Below are 7,283 nucleotides of genomic sequence, written 5' to 3' on the forward strand. Positions count from 1 at the left end.
TTGCATTTGGGCGCATTTTCCAGCTACCCCTTTGCATCATGGGATACAGTTACATAGGCGGCATGTGTCTAGAACCTACGAATCACCAGTAGCATCCCTGTGTCGACAGACAACACCAGGTAGGAACTCAGGCATCCGGAAGGACATATGCATACTGTCAATGCTTGTTGGATGCTAGTCCTACTAGGTAGTATAGCAAATTCCTTGCATATCTTCAGAACATTCAAGAGCTCTTTAGTCCTGCAAAAGAACAAGCTTTTATGTTTCCCCCTTACACAAAATATTCATATTTCTCACTTTGTACCTCATCTAGCTCACAGGTCACTAGATACCTCGTCTTGTTGTTTTTTTGGTTGAGAAACAAATACTGCAATTTATGTCTTATATTTTCTTTCAACTTGACACACATGATACATTGACTATTTTTTACTTCCATCCATTTTGCATTAAGTGGCCTTTTTTTTACCAACCTATAGAACCAAACCATGAAACTGATTTGATCTTTATTGTGACGGAATGTGTGTATTATGAAAATTAAGAAAGGGAAAGAATATATGGGCCAGGATCTTTATCATCCATTATCGTGGTTTCGTTTCTTTTCCCGTTTGATATTTCATACATGATGTTATGTTATCCTGAATGTTGTTGGTTGCTAGATTGTGCTGCATTGGTGTTGCATCGGCGTCACAGTAAAAATACCATTATTTGAAGCTTTTTTAGGGTTTATTTGAAGTCGACATGCGTGGTTCACTTTACTTTATGTACAGTTTTATGTATGGATGAAAACCCATGCTTAAATCCATACTTTTAATTTTTTAGTCAGTCTTACAGTTTGTACATCTGCAGGCAAATCCATGCTGGTCCTCAGGAGCATGGGTTGAGGCAATATGGTGGCTTCCTTTGATGATGGTGGTGGGGGTGGTTGGATATGCGTCCAGGAAGGCGTGGAAATGGCCCCTCATTGATTTCTGTTGAGCGCTGGGCAGTGGTGGCTGCAAAGTAGCATTGGGTGGTCTCGAACACTTGTTTGTAGAATGAAGTTTCTTGTGTTTTGCTCCTCCACATGCGTATCGTGTGGAAATGTCTGTAATTTTACTTTTGTGGTCTTTTTTTATTTTGCATGTAATGTTATTTTCTCAAGACTTCCTTTTATTTTATTTTGCATGTAATGTTATTTTCTCAAGACTTCCTTGTATTTTTGAAAAATGTTTATTGGCTTAAAATAGAAAAAGCATGGACCAGAGAAATGCGAGATGGGCTAATCTTTAGGGCTGAAATTATGTGGCCTTGCACCAATCTGAAATGTAATGGCCTAAAATTCCAATTGGGCCGACTACTACATGGGTTGTAGGTCTTGCATTGAGATGAACAATAATGGGCTGAAATTTTAATTGGGTTGCTTACTTCATGGGCCGCCACGTCAGATCCACGTCAAACGATGACGTGGTAGATGAGTTAACGCCATTATGAGCATGTGAGTTAAGTGCAAGTCATGACGGTCAAGAAACTGTCACAGATCCTAGTTCTTCCAATTGGTTCTAAGGGCTGAATAAACTAAGGTGGAGATTTTCTGAAGTACTTACACAGCCGCCTACAATAAGATGGAGTATCAGCTCTAGCTTGGCATTGTCAAGCCGACCAATGGTCGTGTAAAAAACCTTCTAAAGCCCTGTTATGTACTATAAATTCAACTAGCACATATGACCTATATGCCAGAAACATTATACCATGTGAAACCTCTTCCGAATACAAATACAACAGTATAGTGTTTATATCATACACATAGTATTTCTTAGTCACATAGATGGTCAACGTATGATCCAAAATATGAAGAGGCCCAGTAAACCTAGATGGAGGTTGTAATGTATACTAACAATTTTGATTTTTTTATAAGATAACTTTGCAAGGTCATGCTTTTCGGACATAGAGTTTGCCAAGGGTGGGACATGAACTTTTTTCTTCTCTATGATTAGGCGAGTTATCACACCACAAGAACAAAGAAAATAGTACTACAATGCACTTTTTTATTCTCTTTGATTAGGCGAGTTATCATATCACAATAATAGGAAAAATAGTACTATAAAGCACTGCCAGCTTAAATCTAGCAGATCTGTGCACACGTTTGACTGATCGTATGATAATGAGAGTTTGATCCAATATGAAATTTCTCGAATGAAATGAAGTACTCCTTCTGTAAACTAATATAAGAGTGTTTAGATGATTACTTTAGTGATCTAAACACTCTTATATTAGTTTACGGAGGGACTACAACATAAATCTTCAATTCACGTAACGGTCAGAGAAACTGCAAACTTATTTTACGAGAAAGATACATATGATTAATAGATATCCATTGTAAATCTTTGAGAAGACAAATTAGATAACTTTGCAAAGCTCGACCTCATGCCTTTTAGACATAGGGAGATTCCTAATTCATGATAACAGGAAAAATAACATAGCACTACACGAAAATCCATTTCTCATTAAATTTTCATTGCTACTTTAAATCCAACAGATCTTTGTGGCCGTGTTTGAATGATAGTAATATGGAAATGAAATAAAATATTCCATGAAGTTGGTTCTGATGAAATTTCTCATATGAAGTGAGGCGCAAAGGAGATCTTTGGAATCACATAAGATAGATTGCAAATTCTACAAACCAGACATTTTTATTTTTGAGAAACAAACCAGACATTCCACAGACATGATAAATCATAAGGATTACAAAACTTGGACTAAAAGCAATATCATAAGGATTTAGTCATTTAGTTGTACATTTATAATTTTGTCCACGGCAGCAAGATATATAAAATTATGGATTGTATTCCTGCCGAGGAAATATCATGTGAATCGGCCAAGCTATGCTATATATAGGTGAAGACAAAATAGAATAGTCCATCTAGCAGAATTTCGAGGCACACTCAATAGCAGACTATTATAGCCATAAATATTGTCCTCGTGGGGGGTGCACTTTTCGTTTCGATCACAGTACTCTCTTCAGTGGGCGCCGAGCGTCAACCACCGGTGGAAAATGCTTCCCTTGCCAATGTCCTTGTGGTCCTGCAGTAGGGTAAGGGTGCCCTCTGTGAGGCTGACCTGGAAAACATGGCAGCAGGTAGGAGGACCTCAGGTGTAACTGACTGCTTGCTCCTTGGTACCTGTGGCTAGCTATGGATGTATGCATCGACTCATGCAGAGGCCGGGGGTTTTAACCTTCTTTTTCAAAAACAAACCTGTGGCTAGCTTGCTGCCTGGCCGCGTACACAAAGGACACAAAGAGAGGATGCGGCTGGAGCTCCAGCTTGAGCACGTCCCCTGTGAGGGACAGGACGTAGAAGCAGCCGCCCTCGCCGTCGAACAACGGAAAGTCGCCGTTCCCCTCGTTTGGGGCGAAGAATCGCCATTGCCACACTGTGTCGCCGGGCCTGGCGTACTTGACCATATCAATGGAAAACACCGCCACTAGGAGCACCACCGTGGGAGTGGGAACACCTTCGCCCTCGCCCTCGCCCTCGCCCTCGCCCTCGCCCTCGCCCTCGTAGATGATTCCTTGTTGCATATATTTATTCTTTTGTTTCATATATGAAAATTGCATAGGATAGCAACATCTAGGGCTTCTTTTGATTCCTCTTTTGTTGCAGTGAACAAATTTTTCTTTATAGTTGCATATTATACTTGTGCCAAAATATACTTGTTATGATTCTTAATTATTATACTTCTGCCGATATATACTTGTTTTGCAGCAATATGTAACATTTGTTTCATTTGAATTTATTGTTGTTGCAGTAGTGACAAGCGCTGTCCAGTACTCATGGACTTCCTTCGTAGCGGCATACGTTTTGCTAGCGTTGATATAAGGAATGACAAGCTCAAGATGAGGCACAACTTCGGTATTAAGATACCAGCTGACTTCCACATTGATATCCAAGACATATTCAGGCTTGAACATATGAGGACTTCCATGGCTCATATGGCATTCGGAGAAGTACGCTGATATGAAGACTAAATTCCCCTCGGATCAGCACAAAGAGTGGGAGACGAGTCCACTTGATGGTATCAACATTGAGTATGCAGCAAAAGATGCGTACGTTGCATACAAGTTGTATCGCAGGATTCAAATCATGAACTATGGTCAGCATCACCTCGTACATCAAGCACCACCATCACCACAAATTTGGGGATATTCTGATTCAGACGAGTAGTGTTCGCAACGGCGAACACTTCTATTTCTAGCTATTATATATTATGTACTGTTTGGAGATCTCCAGCTTGGACGAGTATTTTTATTTACGCCTGTTTAAATATGATATGAGCAAGATTTCAAGAGCATTTTGATTTATGATACCATGTCAAGTTTCAATCTTTTTAGAGTTCATTTGTAGTGCTTTTTAATTTCATGGTCATTTACCTTAAAAAATCATTAAATGCATGAAAATTACCTCTCTACTTTTTAGCACATGCTATGTGTGTAAAATGATGATGCAATGCCAAGTTTCAACCTTTTTAGAGTTTATTTGTAGTGATTTTTAATCTCAGGGTCATTTACCTATTTTTTTTTAAATATATGAAAATCATTAAATGCATGCAAAAAAGTCACCTTATAAATTTTCAACCCTTTCTCACCTCATTTTATTTTTATTTTTCATGCATTAAATGATTTACTTGAAGTAAATGACCCTTAAACTGAAAAGCGCTACAAATGTTCTCTGAAAAGGCGGAAACTTGGGATAGTATTATCATTTCACCCACATGGCTTGTGCTAAAAAGTTGGGAGGGTGACGGCAAAAACAGGATACACTTCGCGTACAAACTGGACTATCTCTTCCGAAGTATCATGGTTCCGGACGAATACTCATCTTTTACAAAGCATTTAAATTTTAATATAATGATAAAACAGACTAATATTAAACATTAGAAGAAAGAATGACTAAAAAATCTATTGTTAAAGTAAATTTATTTACAAAGTACTGATTTACCTAAACTATGTAAATTTGAAAATTACTAGCACTAATAGAAATGTTATAGTTTTATTGACATAAACCAAAAAGTTTCATTCAAAAAATATAAATAGTCTATCAGTTATTTCAAATTTAAAAAAAGAAACTATCCTGTTTAGAAAAACAAAATAAAAAAAAGAGAAAATTGACCTTTAGTCCCAGTTGGAGCCACTTTAAAAATTAAATATTTTTGCCACTTTAATATAATTAACTTTAGTTTATGTTGTTTGACAATATTTTTGTTTTTTAGTTAGTTAATATTACTTTATTGCTATGTTAGTTGTTTCAAATTTTCTTTAAAAAAGGGTGTCATATTTGGATTCCTCACATTTTTTCTGATAATAATAGATATATTATTTGTCGAATTTTTATTTATAGATATAAAGATATTAATTATGCCATATTAAATGAATAAATGACAAAAAAAGAATATAGTAGTATTATTACTTAGTTGATTTTCATTGAAATTCAATATTATTATTACTTATTTTTTTGAACTTTTTAGTTATTTGGGATTTTTTTGTTTTTTATGCTTTTTAAGAAATATTTGAGTTTTTTTTTGAAATTTTTTCCTTTTCTGAAGTTTTTTAAGTTTAATCATTGTCGGTTATTTTAATAATTTCTAGGAATTAAAAAAATTAAACCATGTGACATCAAGACCTAAGGGTTAATAGGATTGATATCTTATTGTTGTTAAGAAAACAACAAGTGGGGACTTGAAAACTAGTAGAGATAGGACCGTAATGTCAAGCGTGGTTGGATTAGATTAGTGAGAGGATGGGTGACCGACCGGGAAGTTAGATTATTTGAAATGAGTGCAGTGAGTGACTAGCCGGAAGTTAGACGATTTGAAATCAGTGCTCCACATGGAGCAGTCAATACGGGCGATTAGAGATCAAATTGTCAAATAATTCAAATATTTGAAAATGTTAGAAAGTTAAAAAATGAAATTATTTAAAAAAATCGAAAAAATTTGAATTTATTTATGAAAAAAATCAAACAAAAATCTTTTTGTCCTCGAGCCCCAGCAACCACATGGAGGGTCTTTAGTCCGTGTTCGTGGCAAACCGGGACTAAACCGGGGGGGGGGGGGGGGTCTTTAGTCCCAAGTTAATATTCCCGGTTGGAGAACCGGAACTGTAACCCCGTTTTCTACTAATGTTTGTTTCTTTCTTGATATTCTTCATATATTTTTTACTTTTGTTTGGTTTCTTTACCAGTAACCGGTTTTCTTTTTTACACATGTCTAATTATTCTCAACACCCATAGTATATTTTTAGCAGAAATATATTTTAATACACTGTATTTACATATTTTTGGATACTTGTTTTCCAAAATATTTAATACACGCTAATATTTTTCATATACATGCGTCACATTTCTTAATGACAATAAAACTACACGATTTTTTTTAAAACTACATGTTTTTTTAAAATTGTTAGACACTTTAAAATTATATAAACTTTTTCAAACACATGTCATGTATATTGTTTTAAGGGTATGACACAATTTTTTTTACATTGTATAGATTTCTTTCTGAAAATATCACAAGCACATTTATGTAAACTCGTGAACAGTCTTGAAATGTTACATATTTTTTGAAATGCTACGTACTTTTTTCTAAACTCGTGATATTTTTCAGATGTCACAAACATTTCTTTACACATTTGTTCAGCTTTTTAACTTTGTTCCCATTTTTAAAGTTTAGAAAAAGTGTTTGCACTTCCAAAAAAATTTCTGGATTCAAAAAAATATATTTAAGAAAGTGTTTGCTTTTCCGAAATTGATTATTTTTTGAAAAATATAGTTGTTTTTTAACGTATTCAGAATTTTCAAAAAGTTCTCACACTCTATAAAATGTTCAGACATTCCAAAATAGTTTATATTTCTAATATTTGTTTGCCCAAAAAATAAATTCGAAGTTTGTTGCTTCATCATTTTCCAAAACACAAACAATTTACGAAATTGTAAAAAAATATTTAAAAAATGTAATACAATTTTGGAAAATCCGTATCATTTTTGTAGCATGTGAAATGCGTCAACATTTTTTAAATTTCATGAGATCTGGTTTTGGTAAAGCGGGCCGGCCCAAATTGAGAGTAGCACGCAATCCCTGTCGGGATTGTTGTATTCCCAGTATACCAAACAGATCTAGGGTCTAAAATAGACCTGGACTGTAAATTCAGAGTGCCATTTTTCGGGATTTAAAGTTCACGGTTTGATTTAGCTTTGGTCTACCACTTCAAGGTTTGTTTTGGACTTTTTCCTAGAAAAAATAATGTTTTA

Source organism: Hordeum vulgare, chromosome 2H (assembly GCF_904849725.1).
Source record: "Hordeum vulgare subsp. vulgare chromosome 2H, MorexV3_pseudomolecules_assembly, whole genome shotgun sequence".
Lineage (NCBI taxonomy): Eukaryota > Viridiplantae > Streptophyta > Magnoliopsida > Poales > Poaceae > Hordeum > Hordeum vulgare.